The sequence below is a fragment of the Xylocopa sonorina genome, chromosome 13 (assembly GCF_050948175.1).
Source record: "Xylocopa sonorina isolate GNS202 chromosome 13, iyXylSono1_principal, whole genome shotgun sequence".
NCBI lineage: Eukaryota > Metazoa > Arthropoda > Insecta > Hymenoptera > Apidae > Xylocopa > Xylocopa sonorina.
In genome coordinates this window covers 5,266,498-5,286,333 of record NC_135205.1, presented here as the reverse complement: position 1 = coordinate 5,286,333, position 19,836 = coordinate 5,266,498, and the positions used below count along the sequence as shown (strand labels likewise).

Sequence of the window (19,836 nt, the reverse complement as noted above, 5' to 3'; positions counted from 1 at the left end):
TACGTATATTATTACAAGTTTGACACACTGCGAGAGCAATCGAGTCTCACCTAAATACCTCGCAATTCGAGCTAAATATACTTGCGATCTTGATACAGTAACCGAACAAGGAAGCAGTGTGCAAGATTTAACGCAGCATTTCCTCTCGCGCGTACCGCTAAACGATCGTCGAAACCTCGCGTCGGTGTTCTTACATTCCACTGGAAATTACCACGTATACGACAAGCAGAGGATCGTAGCCTGGCTCGTGATGAATCCGTCCCATTCACCTGTCGCGCTCAGACACATAATAGTCAGCGAGTTGACCAAACGAAGCTAGAGCAACCAGTTTCGTGGCGGTCGCGTCGAATTTTTTGGCATACCAGACTGGACGTTGCCACCATTGGCATTTCGCGGTGCTCGCGACAAAAACCCGTGCGCGTCGATGCACGATAACCATAACGACCGATCGATCGATCGACGCAGAAGCTGTTCCCCGTCTGAACGTTTCTTTTTACCCATTTTTTTGTCTCCCGTTTCCCAGCTTCTTCCCATCGCTCGTCGTTTCCTTCGATCCCAGCCGCAATAGCGAGTCTCGCGACGTTGCGTCGATGCATCGAACGATCGATCGACGCGAGAAGCTGATGGACAGGACGCAGCACACCGCGAGGATTCGCGATCGCCGCTGGAACTGGATAAATCGAACGAGTTATCGGCTGCGGTTTCCTGGCGGTTGCAGCACGCATATGGCGCACACTGGTCGATTAATGTCGCGGTCATGGCCGCTGCACGATTTCCCTGCGAATCTGCTTGGCCTCGCTGCAACCCTGTCTAAGGTACGATGGATTTTATCGAACGATATCGATGCGATTCGTAGCATTTGAAACATTCAGCTTCCTTTCGTTCTTTCGTGCGATACGTCGAAGTTGAAATCGAGTTGTGGCGGAGGAGGTTTGGATCGAAGAGATTTCTCTGCGATTAATTAAGTGTAAGAGGCGTGATTGCGCGAGGCTTGAAACAGGGGGAGCGTTCGATGCAGATGTGGCTAAGCGAAGAAGTAACTCTGTGTAAGAAGTTACTTGTTTCGTATTAACGAGTTGTATATCAAGTGAAGTGCTTGGGATCTACTTCTGCCAACGATAACAAAGAGAACGAGCAAAGAAGCGTACTAGCGTCTCTCTCTCTCTCCCTCTCGAATGGCAAGGGTTAAGTAGCCACTTTTCCGAACAGATGCACCGGATCTGTTTCGCCAGATCAGATGCGTCAGCATCGGCTCGTTTCGTGACCCAATTTAATGTTTCGCCGATAATCGGATCGGTCGATAATAAATTTTAATGCCGCCACGCGGTTTACGATACGCTCGCTGGCCGTGTAGCAATCAACCTTTATACCCTCGGCTACGGATCATTTGTCGTTAGCCTGTTTCATCCCCCTCCCCCTCGATAATCGTTCAATTCATCTCACGAACGATTACGAAAATTCTTCTTTTTCACGAATACACAACTAACGAAATGGATCTCGAATGAACTTGATCCTTCTTGCATCCTTCGGTTAGTCTAATAATAATTCGAGAATTTAAATACCCGGTAGATTGCGCGAGTTCCAAGTAGCATGATTTCCAGTATAAACAAAGAACATGTGTTTGATAACCTCGCCACTTCGCGTGGTTTATTTCCAAAGTTCGCTACTGTTATAAATTCAGGCTTGGCGTACGTTTGGCACTCGCATCGGTTTCCGTTGAGACGCTTGTTTTCCCACCGCTTCCGTCGTCTGTCAATTCCTAAATGATCGATATCCCGTTGCTAAAAGCGACATTTGCCACGCAATCGTTAATTAACCAGTCGAATCGCACTTGCACCCGTCTTTGTAAACACGTTCAGGGGTTGAAACGATCCATTCGTATTTTCGTGGAATCACAGGAGAGAAGCTGTCAAGGTTGAGGATCGCTGAGGGTTTGCATCCAGGAAGATGAAAGGGGACCGACGAAGGCAACCCGTGGCATCCCCATGGAGCGGCTCTTATTTCGTTCGTTCGTTCGCCGTCCCTTTCTATTAGCTCCGATTTGAAATCCCCTTCAGCGATATTGCTCGCCGTGACCTCTCGCCCCGTCGACTATTCCTCGCCATTCTCCTGGGCGCGAGACTGCCGCCACTCGAGTTGTTTAAATAAAAGATTAAACGGCCAGCGCCGCGATCGCTCCCTGGACGCTCGTGTTCCCCAAAACTCGTGATCTCTTACGAGCGTGATTACCGCTTCGAAATTAGGTCTACGCGCTGGCTTCCGTTTCTCGCGACTCTCTGCAAGGGCTGCTCCGCGTCGCCTCGAACGCGTGGACGCTGGGGTGGCTGCGCGTCCCGCGATCGAAACTCCCGGGAACCAGAGAAGTTTCGACGTTATCGGATTCCAACTGTGACTCGTGGAAGTCGCTTTTACTGCGCGACGAAAAGAAAAAGGGACCGCGCGAGGGGAAATAAATCGCGTCCTCGCGTGCAACAGAGGTTTCCGGAGTTTGGCGAGGGTCTCGCTGGAGCAGCTAACTTCCGCTGGAAATTTTTGCCGCCGCACCAAGACTCGCGGCTGGTTCGAAGCGACTCGCGAGCGGCGAGACAAGTTTCGCTTAACGAATTAAGCAAACGTCGCCCCAGCGGGGACAGTCGCTCGAACGGAATCAATATTCCGGCGCAACTTCCGTGCAAAGTCGCCCAGCTCGAAACGGGTGAAATATACGGGAAGATCGAGCGCAGCCTTACAGGGTGCAGGGTTTTACGAGCTACTTTATTAAAAGAGACGCGGAGCCTGCTCGTGGAATATCGACGAGCCTGGCGAGGTGACGCCGTGGCCACGGATCCGGATCGATAACCGTTATCAGGCTATGATCGACAATTAGCTCGACTCCTAACGAAGCAATTAGGCGGTCGAGTGTGTAGTAAAATTTAACGACGGGATTAGAGGCGAAGACGCGGTTTAAGGCGACACGGTGCTTCGTTTAATCGAGATTAACTATAAACTATACGAAACAGGTACATATATCGACGTCGTGTCCCTCGATCGTTCCTGTCCATTTCTGTTTGAGTATCTGCGACTGTCGATGCTCGCCGTCGAACGGTTCCAAGGACAGCCTCGATATTACCAGCCATTTTTTCCTCTCTTTTCCGTTAATATTCCGCGCGCAGTATAATGAATCGTGTATCCTGGCTACGTCCACGGGTGTCTTCGTTTCCCTGGCATTTTCTGCATCACACGAATGCCCACGTGTCCTTAAACGCCTACCGCGCGTTCCTCCAGACGATCCATCGCGAGATTTTCCATTCTGGACGCTAATATCCGGTCTTAAAGGCGCTCGATGCAAAATGGATATATAAACGGCGTTCTACCTACGTGGACGAATGTGGGACGCTAATTTTTTCTACAAAACCCGACACAAACGGCAATTATCTAGCTATGAGCAGACGTAACGACGAACGAGACGCGTACACCTCCTCTGCCTACATCAGGATTATTAATCAATCGAGCGAGACGCGCGTCTAATCGAGTTTGAATTTAAGAAACGCAAAATCCACGGGATCATCATCCGCGACGTTGAAAAATCCTGGTCACGACAACAGAAACGCTCTTCCTGTTTTGCTCGCGTCCTACGTAAAAGCCTACGGTAGCCTGGCACGCCTGAGCCTCGTCGAGACCTTCGACCTTTCACCCCTCGAGAGCCACGGCATGCGCCACGATTTGTTACGAGGAGGTAAAGGCAGGTACCTTTTAATGATCGATCACGAGCATACGAGAGCGCCTTGCGCACCTTTTAAAAGCTAAACGGGAATTAAACTACCGTCCCCTAGTTCGCGTGGCGTTCGAGCGAACGGTTCTGTCCGCGATCAGACAGCGATAGAACAAAAAAAAGAAGAAAGGAAAACAATCCGTTACGTGTCCACGCGCAGCGTTAATTAATTCGATACGAGCGGTAAGCAGTAGGGAAACGGAACGGTCTCGCTGTTGCTAAGCCTGCGAAACGAAAGAAATCCTACCTACAGGCTATCGTCGGCCGGATGCGCGCAGTTTCACGCGAGTCGATGGATTTTTCGCGAGCGACAACGCGAGTGGAGGACGCTCGCGTATTGTCCCTGGCAGCCGCGTCCTGCCTAACTGTTGCATTTCGCGAACGGTGCCGCGATACGGCGCCTGGCGCAAGTTATTAACGGCAATCGATCTAATTTTAATCTCATCTGCTCGCCCACGCTGCCGCGTTCTCTGGGGGAAAGCGAGGCGTCTGGTCCCGCGACCTCGCAGGGGACACTGCTCCTGCCCGGCTGCCATTGGCTCGCGTTCGACGGCGCCATCGGAAAGCAGCCATCCTCGTCTCGCGCGTACGTCGCTCGTCCCGCTTCGACTCGCTCCCCACCACGCTCGTCTGGCGGGGAACGATGTACGATTGGACGACGGAGAGGGTAGTTCTAGGTGGAAACAAGATGGCGATACCCCGGTGCACGCGAAAGGGAGATGTTCGATACGCTCCGCGCTTGGGATAGACGAAGGTGGAGAGTGGCGACGAGTGTTGGTTGAAGAAAGACGAATTTGTCGAAGGGCACGCGAGGGACGGTGTTGAGGAAACGGTGGAGCGACGGGAATAGAGCGTTCCAAGGGGAAAGAGAGATTTTGGCGTGTCGAGAGAGACAGGGAGTGAAGTGCAGCGCGTTGATGTCCGAGAGAGACAGAAATTTCGTATCCAGCGATGGGTTCGAGGTGCGACGTGACTACTCCAACGTACAATTAAAGTTCAGCGCTCGTTCTGCTGTTACTCGCGACGAGAATTCTCTGTTAGAGTCGTCGAGTATCTTTTCGGGAGTTTCTCTCAGTCGTGCTCGTCGGATGGCTCCAAAATGGCGCGCGAAGCTGCGTCGATTCGTCGACCGCGCCAATACCTGGTACCACTTGGCAGTCTCATCAGTAACCCGATCGAAACCACCGTAAAGCTGTGGCGTTCGGGGATTTATGGTGCGAGCGATGAAATGCCCATCGCTAGGAGTAACGGCGGTGGGCGCTCGCGGTGCGACAAAGCCGGACGATCCATAAACCCGTCGCGTGTCGGAGCGAGACGATGAACGAAGGTGAGAGAGAGAGCGAGAGAGAGAGAGAAAGGCAGAGAGAGACAGAGAGAACGGGTGCACGAGGCTGGAGTGGAACAGAGGTCGCGTGGAAGGGGACAAAGAGGAGCGAGCGCGCAGCAGGAAAAGCTGCCGGGCGCCATACTGGTTTCGTTCGTTCGGCACAGTACGCGGCCAGCGCCTACGCGGATCGTCGCGGTGCTCGTCGTTCTCGTTCGTCGTGTCGCTAGTGGTGTAGTTCGCTCATTTAGTTGACTGTTTTTTAGTTTTCCACCCGCGCTGGTCGAAGAACTGTACGAATTCTGCCGGCGAACGGTGCGTGTCCAGCGACGACAAGGTCGAGGAGGAAAGGAGAGAACGTCGCGTTTCAGTTCGCCCGTGGCCGCGCCGCCGCCGTCGTCGTCGACGCTCGTTTCTCTCGCGAAGAGCGTGCGTCTTTCTCGTCGGGTGCGTAACACGCACACGTTCACACAGTGGTTGAAGAAGTCACACGGGATTTTACGAGCACGTCAAGACTCGACTGCACGCCTCTCTCTCTCTGTCTCTATCTGTCTCTCCACGTCTGATCTCCAGAGCTCTGGCCGGCTCTACGCGTTCCTCCAGGTGAGTGAGAACGACGAAGAACAAATAACGCGGCGATAAGTCAAGCGACAGACACCGGCGCGTCTTCGCGTCTCGTCCTCAGCGACCGCTACCAACGACGCCGTGTCGCGGAGGGACGAGCAGACGCGAGATCGCTCTCTTTGACCAGGCTACGGAACGCGATTGTTCGTCGCGGCGATATACCGGTTACGGTTACACGCTTTTACTTTCGATCGAGGCCGGGTCGGCCTCGAAACTGGTCCGTACTTTCGGAACAGCTGCTCCGCCGCCTGGACCGGTGCTGTTTCCACAGGCTGGACTTAAGGATCAACGATGCACCTTCTTGTGTACTCCCTGGGCTACCCACCATTGTGCTAATGGCGATCTCCTGCGTGCCACGGGCATCCCTTTCAAACGACGGTCCCGCACGCTCCCTTCGTCTTTTTTGTATTCGCGATAACAGCGCGCTTGATGCTGTTCAACGCTCGCTGTGTTAACGTTGTTTGGTTTTCGGAGCGTGCTGGGTGTTGCCGTGTATGTACGGTCGTTTTGGAGTAGCTGCACGTTTCTTATCGATGATTGAGATTGATGTTATTATAGAACGAGAGTGGTTGAGAGTTCTTGGCGATTGTTTTGAATGTTGCGCGCTACAGGAATCTTCGTTGAAGCGAAATGAACGTTTCTCTGTTGTATATTTGTTTCTGTATTTCGTATTGATGAGTTGAATATTTTTGGAGTCGATAAACCTCGCGTTGGAAGCTCGTGTTGTGAATCGACGTTGACAGTAGTTTCTCTGATCTCGCGTTGCTGGTGTCGAGAGAAATCGCCGACGATAAAACGAATCAGCGATTACCACGAACCTGCCGTTTGTCGATTGATTCATACCCATCGATAGGCAAATAGCCGATCATTCGACAGACGACTATGGTAGTTTATCATATCGACGTGCTCGGCTGTACACGTTTGACGGCGCTCGACAAACGTACTGGCTCGCCTTGCGCGTCCCTTAATTTCCGTCTACGTGACTTAAAGCGTCCTTTTCCGCACACGTTCGTCGCGAACGTTGCGAACGCGGAACTGCAGCGTCGAATAAACGTTTTCGAGCGAGTAGCCTCCCTATACGCGATTGAATCAGGCTTGCCATTGATATCAACCGAGATAATCCACGTACAACGAAGAAAGACGAGCGCTTGGCAAACAATTCGCACCAGTACGATAACAAATAAACGGCAAAAACCACCGCGTACGAATTTATTTCGTACCACCGTGAAAATGAAAGCAAAACACTGGCTGGCGTCGAATCGCAAATATTTTCAGAATTATCGCCACTACACGAAGCAATCGTTTCATTAAAATGACGGTGCTAATTAATGTTGGAACCGTTTCGAGGCGTACAGGCGCTAATTAACGTCGCGAGTATAAAAAGCCAGGAATTTCATTCAGTTTCAGAGCTCGTACCGATTTTACGACGCTCCGATCGTTTAATCCCGACTCGCTTCGTCTGTTTTAGCAGTCAATGGACTTTTTTTTCAATGCGATGCCAACATGCTCGAGTCGCACGATTTTTGAAGTTTCCTGCCTTCTTCCGATTCTAATTTCGTTCGCGAAATGGACGGTTTGCCGCGCGGCTGCTCGCAGCTTTATTTCCGACGCGCCCCCTCGCTCTTTTCCACCATTCTCGCCGCCGCGATGGAACTTCCTGTTTACTCGCCACGGGTTTTACCCTCCTCTCCGCGGTGTTGCATCGATCTCGTTGCCGCTGAAAGTGAAATTCTCCACGTTTGCAAATCTCTGTCTCCCACCCCTGCGTTCGCAGCGCGTTTCTCAGCTAGAATTCACCGAGTTCCTATCTCGCAGCTACCGTTGACTCGACGCCATGCTAATGATTCGATACGAGGAATGTTATTCTTTCACGCGAGTCAGTCGAGAATTGCAGCCACGAATGGCGACGTGTAAACGACTCATTGAATTCTCCCAAACGCCACCCACGTTCGCTCGTATTTCTTCCTGTTTCCGTTCCCCATTCGTGTACCAACCCCCACGAATACGTCGACGTTTATACGTGGATCGTACGCAACTCGCGAGGCGTCGAGCGTTTTCGAAAGTGACCACGCAGAGGATTGGAAGGTCGCTCGAAGGAACCATGAAAGAACCATGAAAGAACGCCTCGACGCGCTCTGGGCGCCTCTATTCTTCGTTGCAAACGCGCGCGTACACCTCGACCACGCCGGTAGCAGATGTTTCTTGCGGGACGGAAGGCCACGCAGTCCTCAGGCAGGCCCCTCGGTAACAACGCGGTCCGCCTCGTGACCGAAAACATTAATCCCTTCGAGTTCTGCCCGTCTGCATTATGCATGCCGCGACGATGTACGAAATATTACCATAAATGGCGTTCCGCCGCGCGGGGCAGGACGTATCGCGTTTCGCGGGTTCAAACTCCTCCGCGCGAACCCTTTCCACACTCGCCAGAGGAAATGTAGACCACTTTCTTAGATACGCGATACCCTTTGATGGAAACAGAGAACTGGTATGCAAATAGCAGCCCAGCACTGTCCAACGGGCGCGTTTCACGCGGGCCTCCGCTCGCGCGGATGACACACATACAGCTTTCCATCGCAAACAGACAAAATGGCAGACAGTTTTCGCAGTTAGCTCACTGTGACGCTGGTATATTCCGTTATTTGCTCTCGTTATTAAATATCGTCCCATGCGAAGCTCTCGTAGCGATGCTAAGGAACGTAGAATTCAAGCCATCTAATTGCGAACTGTCTACGATACAGTTCTACGCACAGTTGCTCGTTTGCATTTCCCAAAATTCCTCGCTCCCAGGTATATATTATGCAGATGCGCGTTCATGAATAGTCAAGTCCTAGTGCAGCTCGTTTCCGGAGGAAACCGGTCGAATTGAAATTTCGTCGTCGGAAAAACTTCGTCCCGCCCTCGCCCTCTTGCAATTTCACACTTTTCGCGTGCTGCTGGTGGAACCGCGGTCCTGGAGCCACCCCTATCTCCGTCCGTCCATCTACGTTGCCAGCAGAATTTCATATATCTCGAACGACGTCGGTGCGAGGCAATTCGTTCGTGGCGTCTACACTTTCTCGCATTCGTTCCACCATCCGGTCGTGTATACGCGTCTGGTAGACGTGCGATCGTTAGTCTCGACGTAGGCTCGCTGGCGAAAATGTGGAAGAGCAGAAGGTCGTTCCTGGAAGGAGCAAAGGGCAAGGAGGAGGAAGGTTGAATTTCGTAGAAGTTGCCTGGCTGTGGGATGGGGACGTTGGCGAGGGTGGAAGGCTACGAAGGGGACGCTGCCTAGCAGCTGATGTAACTTTTTTTTTCTTTCCTTCTCTTCTTGTTCTCCTTCTTCTTCCTCTTCTTCTTTCACTTTCAGCGTCTCCACGTTCGAGTTCTATATAAGATTCGTGTGAAATCAAGCTCTTTGTTTGATCGTCGAGGAAAATCCTTCGACTGGTCGTCGAGCTTCCTTTAAATCGGACGGCTCGCGTCTGAGCGTCGACCTGCGGTGTCGATTCGCGCGACGGAGAGTGAAGAGAGCGAAAGAGGGTTGCCATGGCGAATTTCGCGTGTCAATGGGATCCCTCGAACCGCGTTAACGAGAAAATGCCGGAAGCTGGGGAAATGGCCTTTCTTTTTTCGCTGGAGTTACTTCGTCCCCCACCGTTTCTCTTTATTTTACTTTCTTCTTCTTTTTTTACGACGAAAACTTGTCGTGGATATTGCGCGTAACGCCAGAGAATAAAGAATGCACACGCTTCAGTGTAGAATTGTGACTCTTGCTCGTGGTGTCGCATAGCGAACTTCGAAATGGAATTAACTGCGCGAGGAGTAGATTTTTAACACGTATTCAAGACTGATTTTAAAGAACAGCTTCTGATTCGTGTAACAGGTTCATTAAAAATGCCGCTGGCAAGCGTCTTAACAGCCTCAAAGGGGTGGATGTATTTCGTCTCTCGACTAATTCCCCCGTATTTCGTGCTCTTCGACACGAGGCAAGAATGTAATTTGTCTTCGTTCGTCTCGCGTCTGTGAAAAACTCTCGCAACCGAGGCGCATCCGTGCGCGGAGGCTACCTTTACGTAACCTTTCTCCCACCGAAAAGAAGAGAAAGAGAGAGAGTGCAGAAAGCAATTACATTTTTCCGTAAAACGTTCAATGTCGAGTGGGCCAGGCTCGTAACGTTGGCAGAAGTACGCAGCAGTCGCGGACGTAATTAGGTTACATCCGAGTTACACCTCGAACGGGCGAGAGAGGGAGGGGTTGCGTTGGGACGAATAAGCGTTTAACGAGTCGTCATTCCGGTTGCATAAAATTTTAAAAGCTGTCTCCAACCACCGCCAGGAACTTCATTAGCGACTCTTGAGCGGTTCGACAATCAAGCAGACGCGGCTGTACGCGCGTGCAGCTGGTTCGTTGTGCGATCGTTAGCTAATTCGATCAACTTGGTGCCCGCGCGAGAGGCGAATTGGCTCGCCTGCTGGAGCTCGTCAGCTGATCCCAGAACGAAGTTCCTTCGATAATGCGAACGATCCAGCGAACTTTCGTATCTCTGCGAACCGTGCAATTACTCTCGAAACGCAGCTGCTGAAACCTGGTTCCTCGACTGAACGCAAGGCCTTGTAATCCTGACCGCGCTTCGCGCACTCGCAAATTGCTTGCAAATGACTGCAGTTAAACCACTGCGACCCTCGTCCCTCGCACACCTCTTAGTTTCGCCTAATCTTTTACCAGTTCGCGTCATCCTGGCTCTTGGTAATTACTTTTTTTTACGCCTTCCTCTGTTGTTCCACTAAGACTGTCCAATACTCGCTCCTGTCTCTCAGAGAAGGCACCCTCGTTGTTTGCGTTCGTCATTTAAGAAATGAAAGACGCCTCGCGACCTTATTCGCCTTTCAAATTTGACGAGAGTCCGTCATCTTCTGCGAAACAGTCTCTGATATATCATTTCCAGCGTATTAGGGGTAGCAACCCCTTCGTAGCGTCGACTCTTCTAACTGTTGCTGTGAAACGAGAGTAGAAACGAGTGGAATTTTTAGTTCGTCGAGTTCTGTCGTCACTCGTAATACACTTGATCGTGTCAAGCTGGCCTTGAAGAGTGGACGAGTGTATCTACCAGGTTCGAATGTGCAGAAACGCGAGCAGTGATTTTTGACCCTACCAGCCTTGCACGGTCTGGCCGCCCAATTGGAAGTGGCTCAATCTACTGTCATCACTTCTCATTGGACGGTCATTGCCGTGCATTTGTTTTAGCGACGCTCGTGTCTAAGGTTCAGAACAACAACTCGCCCTTACAAAAGTGTCATAAGCGAAAACACACTCGAAATCGGTCATATTACTCGAGTTGAAGCTCGCGAAATTCTCGAGGCACTCGAGAACCTGGAATCTACTTGCTCGAATTTCTATTAGACTTGTAAGCACTTTAGATATCTCCTTTTATCTAAGCACTAGACAGAGAGTGCGTATCCAGATCGTCTGTGTAGAGTTCGAGAGCGCGTATACTCGAAAATATCGCGATTACGAACGTCTCGAGACAACTCAGTCAGATTCGTATCTGCTTATGTACGACACAGTCGATCCCATCGTTGGTTATACGAGTCGTCTGTTACTCCCGCGGACCAATTAGCAATGAATGGAACTAGGGCCATTATTACCCGACGTCCGTGCTCTGAGATCAGTGGCGTTTTAGAAAGTGGCTCGTATCAAGGTCTCAGCTATTATTCGAACGCGTCGAGCAAAGTGGTTCGAGATACGTTTTGGGCATTAGATATACGCGTTCTCATCTGCTCTTCGAGTATGACGCTACGAGTCAGGAATTTGGTCGTGGATGGAGCAACGTGGAGCTTCGCAGAGTTCTACGGAACCGGAGAAATTTTCAATGCGGAAAGACGATGCATCTCGCGCGTGGAAAAACTTTTCAGAATACCAGAGCCAAGATAAGATCGTCAGAGGGGAAATATTCCAGGAAACACAGTACGGTTCCCGTGGCAGGATCGAAGAATAGTCTCTCGAGCGACGCTGCTCCCAGTAGCCATCCCTTACGCAAGATATTTACCAAGTATTCGCTCAGAAGTTGCTCGCAACGCGAGTTACGATGCCAAGTCGCTATCTCGCATCTGCACGGGTCAATGGAATTCGCAAGTCCTCTCCAGGAACAGCACGCAACGATTTTAACAGAGCTTCCTCTATTTACATACACCAAAAATGGAAATTCGTTCCAAAGATCGGTTCCACCTAATTTACCTCGCCATTACTCCGTAACATCACGTATCTCCTCTCAAACTATCCACGTTTAAGCTAGAACTTCACACAAAGATACCTGCAAAGTAAATCTCGAAAACGATGCGCGAGAGAGAAGAGTAACAGCGAGTACGTGTTCGCCAGCCAATAAGTAACGCGGTCCAGACGTTGTTTGAACCCAGCCACCTATCAGGCCGCGTTATAGAGGCGGCTCGTTTTTTCGAGACGGCCAGAGCCGACCGTTTAGACGGCATCCACTTCAATTTCAACTGAGCACCGGTGGCGTCGTAAAAGCAGCCTGCTGGCCGGTGGCTTTCACGGGGTGCGGCCAGCTAAGAAACGGCCGCGACGCATCCTCTGGCGAAGGGCGCGGGTGGCGGTACCGACGCGACGAGCGATGCAAAAGGCTTCTTGCTCGCGTTCGCAGCGAAGCACACCCTGCACCGCCGCCACGTACGCGTATAACCATAGCAGCTCTCGCAATTAGCCGTGAAACACGGCCTGTGCGCCGGCACGCACCGCCATCGGGGTATTATGGTCACGTAACGGCTACGACGCTGGAATTCGTCAGGAGTCAATGACGAATCGTCGATGGTAACGGCGTTCCCGTTCGAACCACGCGGCCCTCAGGCTTGCATTTTCAGCGCTCGTTTTAAGCCGTTTCGTATCTCGATTTAGCATCGGAAACTTTCTTCCCGCTTGATATTTTTAGATATGTTTCTTGTTCACCGTTCTGGGGCCCTCGCAGGGTAGGCTCAGGTACGTCTCACAGTGCGACGTTCGATTATTTCTTCGAGTTTCTTTTTCTTTTCGTCGATTCTCTTTTACTGGATGTTTTACGATCGCGTTCAGCTCGTCTTTTTATTTATTTTCCCATCGCTTAACCTCAATCCCGCGGCTCGAATTTTATTCGTTTATAAGAGAGAATTTTTTCTGCTTTTATCTGCCGGTTCGATATGGAATCGAGGAAACTCCGAAAGCGCCAATATCGTCGCGCGTATAAATAAATATAAATCCACCGCGCGAGATAGCAGGGGAGATCGAAAAAAAAGTGCTCGCGGACTCGTCTGGATTCGAAAGTTCTACGGAACGTTACAGAGAGAGAGAGAGAGAGAGAGAGAGAGAGAGAGAGAGAGAGAGAGAGAGAGAGAGAGAGAGAGAGAGAGAGAGAGAGAGAGAGAGAGAGAAAGGGTCTCGAGGCATCAATTTAAAATAATCTATCTGGAGCAATTATCGGCGAGTTAATTAAACGTCGGTCCATCATCAATTACGATTAATTCGCTCTCCTTCTTCTTCCCGTGCCTCCGCCATCGAGAGTCGGCCACGGTTCGTTTCGTTCTCGTTACACGTTCGCTCCTACCAGCCGATTCCCAGCGCGTTCGTCCAGCTCGCGAGCTGTTTTTCCAGCCTGGCAATAATTTCCAGCCTGAGGCGATCCCTGCGCACGCACGCTGAGGATCCGTGCAGGCCCTCCGCGTGCACCAGCCCCGAGCAAATGGACGCGCGGAGGCTTTGTCTCTGTCGCGCCACGTGTGTCAATGTAATTTACCGCCTTCAGCCGCCGTCCGCAAACATCCTCCACGCATATGCGTGTTCATCGGGCGCAGGAACGCGTCGCCGCCCTTTAACCACCCTGATTTACGCCCGGGAGGAGGCGAGTTCGCGGCGGAAGCTCGCAATCTGCCGCGCGGAGGACGACTCCTACAGAAGGGAACACGTGTAACGGATTCCTCTAACCCGTCCCCAGCTATTTTTTGCGGCTCAAATCGTTCGCGGATACTTTCCTCTCGTTCGTATCAAACGCGACGATCTCGAGCTGCTCGCTCTCTGTTAATATCGAGTTAAGAGTTCGCCAGTCGATGTATTATTAGCGTTCTAATTTGCATGCAAGCGGAGACGGAATAAGGAATTTTTGTTCGCTTTTGTGTTGGAGCTGAAAGGGGTGAAAGGATCTGGTAAACTTTCTTGGAGGAAGAAGAATTAAGAGTCGTTTCCTATTTTCCGCTACGAGTTCGTATTTTTGTTGTGACTCATCGTTGAAGATCGAAGCAATTCGCGATCAATTATTCGCTGTCGGGTTTCCAGGAAAGAAGCTTGAAAGTGCATCAAGTTTCGCAATTAAAGCGTCTCTGAACGTTTCTTTTCGGATTTACACCGCTCGCGGCACTGAACTCTGCTCGAGATTCGAGTTTCTTTTTTCTGTACTAATTACGGTGCCCTGGTCGCTATAATCTCGAATGGTTTCCTTACCAGCGCTTGATTTTACTGGAATTGTTCCCTTCTTCGTGTCAGAGGCACGGAATCGCGTAGCAGTTGATCTTGCACGAGCTTGCAGAACTTCGAAACTCCATCGCTGCCTGGTTTTCTTGTTTTTTTTTCTTTTCTGTAGACAACGATGCAGAACTTGAAGGCAGCTCGTACAATTACGATAATGCCATCTTCGCTTTAATTGCGAGCGATTTTCGAATCGTGATACGCGTCGATTACGATGTACCATTTGCGTCTCGACCTCGAACGATTATACATAATAATTGTGCGATCGTTTCTCTGCTTATTCAACGTCTTTAATTTACATGCACAGAAAATGAGAGACACGTGACGTAAAATCGATGTGGGTTTCTTCGACGAACGTTATTACTCGCGTTCGCCACTCTCACCCCACGTTGCAGAGGGTGCATTAAGAGTTGAACGCGGGCAACGATTACACGCGATGGCCGCTCCTGATGGACGCTGGGTTGGTATTAAAGGGCAGAAAAATTGAAACTGTCTCGAGCAAAGGGCGCGCCGCTTCAGACACGATTTCGTGGCTTGGACACATCGTCGACTGGTTTGCCCTGTAATTCTCGTTAAAAATGTCCGAGGGACCGAGCCATTTAACGTCCTTGTCCCTCTCCTCCTTTCACTCTGCCTCTGGCATTTAAAAGTTTTCCACGCTGTATCCTACCACCGCCTCAGGTGAGTCGTGTGCTCGTTTGGATATGGCACTGCTATTCCTGAATGTTATGTAACTGGATGGAACTTTCGATGGTCGATCGCGTTAAGCACCCGTTGCGAGAGTGGGTGCAGCGTGGGCGGTGGAACGTGTATTCTCGCATTCAGCGAGCGGAGTTAACCGTTCGAGTTGCTGAAAACTTGTTGTTTAGGAATAGCAAAGTTTTCACTTTGCTATATAAAAAAATAATCTACGTCTTTTTCCTCTGTTTTTAGTTTTTATTTTTTTTTTATTAAACCTAAACGTTGTTTCTCTCTTTCTTCACTTCGACGACGATCGTTGCAAGTTCGAAGTTCCGTCGAAGTTCTCCAGACGGGCGTTCGTTTGATATTGAAATAAGGACGATGAAAGATAAGAGCAGGAATCGCAGGAATTGATATGCAGCCGGGGTTGCGGGCAGCCTTTCAAATTTTCAAGGCGCACGCGGAACGTACGGCGTAAAAAATTCGTCTGAATGCGCGCGTTCCACTTCCGAGATACGATATAAAAGTTGGAGTGCAGGGAACACCTGTTGGGATACTTCGAACCGAGGTAGAAGCGCTCCGTGCAGCTACTCGCTCGACGAAACGAGCCCAGACTAAAATGTCCGTTACCACGAGAACGTATGCACGCTACTTTCCTGTCGTCTCGTCATCTGCGGATCAAGACTGGCCAATTCCGTAGATAGCAGTCCGCAAGATGTAACTTCGTTCGTTCATACGGACTTTTGAAGACGAGAAAGAATTATTACGACATTTTTTCGATGGATACTCTTCATAGTTCTACTGTAGAGAAGAATTTTGTTCTATAATTTCAAAATTGGAACTGCAAAATGGTATGACGTGCTATTAATACTGTCACACGACAAGATATTCGATTTCTTAATAGTATAATACTGCAATAAAACCTACATGTACATATGTATGTGTGTATCGTAATTTCGAGCAGCTTCCGGTGTCAATGGAACATCCGCTGTTGAAAGGTTAGCGTCGCGTCGATTGGAAATTGTTCACGATCGTTCGAGAGAATTAGATTACAGATTATCGATTCGACGATACTGTTGAATGCATCCTCTGAGAACGAGATAATTTATATGTTTTATATACAGTCCACCCTCCTCTAACGCAATTAATTCGTACAGTGTTATGAGAAACTCAGATTGATCTTGGTACGAACGCTTTTGATTCCTGCCACGGAAACTACGCTATAAGAAACTCAGAAGTAAGTTAAAGTTTACTTTAGAATCGCATCGCGTAGTATTCATTGCCAGTAATTATTTCTCGTATCCCCTTCTTCCCCTTCGAGCCAGTCTTATCGAAGAAAAAGACGAACGCAGGCGGAGGGAGAAGGATTTTTCGCACGGTGCGCCACCCGCATCCCGGTCACGATTAATTAACCGGCAACCAAGCGTGTCCTATTTACAAAGTTAAATGGAAAATAGAACGGCGAGGATTGAACGTGGTTGGTAGGAAGGGGCGAAAGTCGATGGTACTTCCGGCGAGTTCGCACGATCGTGCTAGGAAAAACTGTCCAGTGACCGTGGCGCCGGAAGTTGAGGACGCGCCTCGACACCCTCTCGCGCGGCGAACTTAATTTTCCGCTCTTTTGTTACTAATTTTGGTGTTTGAAAAAATCGTGTCCTGTCTGCACACTTTGGAAGATCTTAAAGAATCGTTATGGAGCACTATGTCGGTGATTAGTGAAGAGATTGATGTTGTATCGTGAAGCCAAGGTCTTGAAATTACTTGGCTTACTTATCCGTTTGAAAATCATTCGATGAATCTCTTGATAGAGGATACAATTTAACGAGTAGAACTCGAAGATTAATTACATCGACCTTAAATTATCCCTGCTCGTTTGTGGGAGATTAGATTCGTTGGACTTGAACGAAGAAGTCGAAGGTTGAAGTAGTTAGATCACTCTATGAATAATACAAGTAGTTTTTTTTTGCTTTCCATACATTATTTATCTTTCTTTAAAACGTATTTCGATATTATATTCTTAAGCTGTTAAATATCGATAGAATCGAAATGACGATAATTACACGAAATCAAATATTTACTTGTGGACGATAAAACTCATTGCGTTCAGTGTGCGTTCTCGTACGCACGTCGCTATCGCTAAGATCGACGTCGCTTCGAAAGGAAACGGCTTCTACCCTCCTTTCAACTTCCGGTCACACAAAGCGGACCTTGTTTCTCTCTTTCTCTCTCTCTCTCTCTCTCTCTCTCTCTCTCTGGACGTAGAGGCACTGAAAACAGATCTCAGCCATATAATCGAGCAGTAAGAAACTTCAAATCTCGCTTCAACTTTTCAAAGCAGATTTCAACAAAAATGCAAAACAACTCTCAGTCAATAATTCCGTCGCATGTATATCAATCTCAAAGTTAAACGCAAGTCGTTGAAAAATCAGAAAACGAATCAATGGTAGCATAAAAAATTCCCAACACGTAGACGACGAAGCGTCGCGCGATTTCCGGATTTAACAGAGAGGGATGAATTAGCGACTGAATTAGAGAAGCAATTCGTAGTCGCTCGTGGCGATCGAGACAAAGCGGTGGAATTCGAGGAACGAAACAGGCGAGTTCCTTCGATTCCTCGAACGCCTTCAGTTCCTCAAAAGAATAAGAAAACTAGAGAAACAACCGTGCACATTCGCAAGCGGAATTCCAAACGGGGAATGAGAAAGACAGCCCGTGACCGTTCGACGGGAAAATCATCAATATTAACGAGGAAAGAGAGGACGTTTGTACATCTTGCTCGAAGATAAGACGTCCGTTCCTCCTCGTTTCCTTTCCGGCGACTGTTCGTTCGTTTCGAAAGTCAGTCACGTCGGACGTCGCCCGTCCCGTATTTTCCAACAGCTGACAAATCACACGAGCGACTCGCGGCCAGCGTTATCGCGCGAGCTGTGCTTCGTGATCGAGCATGAAAAACTAATCGAGTTCCACGACGTGTAACCCTTCTTTCTCACCAGTCGTCTTGGGTTCCTTGGCAATTTTCGTCGAATCCAAGATGGCGTAGCTCGAGCGTACGAGTCAGCCACGCCGGAAATTGCGATCCCTTTCTACACCCGGCTGCTTTCCGCGGAACTGGTGCAATTTTTCTACCTCTTCCACGTCGATGACTCGAACGTCAGATCTATCGATGTGCTCGCGAGTACGCCTCGTTTTCTGTGTTCACCTCGCGAAGAGGAACTTGCAATCGCACGAAAGGTTTTCGTTCGGCTTAAAAGGTTGTTGCGATAGTCTCTTGCGAAGCGAGAGGTATTTTGTAGCTTCCGGTTTGCTTGGTTTCTTGGAAGATTCAGAGCTTCTTTTCGAAATTATCGCAGTAATACTGTAAAAAGTGTTCGAATGGAGGTACCATGTAATTGAAATGTTCGTTTCGAAGAGCATAAAATCGCGAGGAAATTACGAAAGTACTCAGAGAATTTCGCAGAGTTTTCGAACGAGTCGTCAATCTTTCAACGCCATCGAGGAACTAGAAATGCACGCTCCTCCTGTATTTCTCAGCGGCGTTCTTTCAAACCTCCGCTAGCTGTGCTGCAGTTACACAGAAACACTTTTAGTCGCGATGTTCGTACGCAGTTGCGAAGCTAGAAAGAACGATTTAATAGCGTATACATTGTTCGAAAGTTATGTTCGTTTCATCGTGCGTAAGCAGAATCTACTTTGCGTTACGTACGCGCGATCTGATCAGGGTTGACCGTAGGAAGTCGAAATTACCATCTCCGCGGAACGAGCCCTGGTCGTCAGCAATTTAGCGACCTCGTCGACTGGAAATCCGTGCGATCGTTCGTACGGTTATGCTAGTCCTTGTTACACGCGAGCAATTCCTGGCTGGTAGTAATTATCGATCGCTTAGAAATCCATTTTTCCCAGTGGCAAGAACGCCGCCTCGAGTCGACGATAATTCTCCAAGGAGGAGATCGATAAAGTCTCCCCAGCCACGTTCCTATCCGTATCCAAAGTATAAATCTCGAGCCTGTCATCCAACGTTTAGTACCCTGGTGACGTAACGAGCAAACACGGTAGTCCCAATTCCATCCGAAACACCGCGGTTATCTCTCAGCCTAACCAACGTCGACGATCTTTGTTTTCCATTAGGGGAACTTTATCAAGAACTTTATCGCGGCACGGGCCAGTTACTCGGAAGTAAATTTTCCTACGGGAACGGTACCATTATCTCCATCGGTTCTGCTTAAACTACCGCGGTGCCTGGTCGAGGGTGGAACCGTTCGACGAGAACTCAAACGGCGAGGAAGCGAATCGAGCGAGGCGAAAAAAATTTCACGCCTCCCACCCTTGCCAGAGGGGGAGGAATTCTTTCGCGTTCGACGCTTTTCTTGCGGGAACTTCCCTGCTCTGACAAATAGAACGCGAAAGTTGAACCGCTCGAAGAGACCCACTCGACGTTCCTCGCCATTCGAGGAAAGTCCCTTCGACAATGCCATCCCTGCCGTAAGCTGAGCCCCTCGACGTCACGCTCTGTATTCGTAAAATCTTCCGGCGATCTCGATGGAACCTTAAAGCTCTGTCTCTCTTTTTAACGACGCTACGTTTATTTGAGCCTTGTTTCCCTTGGCGTTCGAGGGAGAATTCTGGGAAAATCCGTTTTATTTCCCGTCGATTCGTGCATCGAGCAGAGACACATCTGTGTTTGACAGATGTTACGCCCTTCGTTTACAGGCCATATTTTACTGGTTACAAAATTGTCGAGCTCCTAGATTTACGAGCAGAGTAGCTTCGAGAGTCTCAGGTAGCGCTTTTCGTTGGTTTATGGTTTTCGCACCCCCTCCTTTTCGTGTCTCGGTTGTCGACGCTTCCAGTTAGTTGATCCAAAACACATTGACCAGTTAATGGTGCAAAACCCGTAAAAATCATGCCCTTGAATTTTTTAAATTGTCACAAAAGATCATGAAACAAGAACACAAAGATTATTCTGTAATTT

At 49.4% G+C, this 19,836-nt stretch overlaps 1 protein-coding gene across 1 annotated transcript in view; it reads left to right on the top strand.

Annotated features, from left to right (window-relative positions):
* The first annotated feature begins 5,404 nt into the window (after positions 1 to 5,404).
* The window catches only part of LOC143430382 (uncharacterized), a 62,924-nt gene continuing 48,492 nt past the window's right edge, over positions 5,405 to 19,836 (top strand). The window contains exon 1 of the mRNA XM_076906621.1: positions 5,405 to 5,678. The gene's annotated coding sequence lies outside the window, so the exon portion shown is untranslated. The remainder of the gene's footprint in view (positions 5,679 to 19,836) is intronic.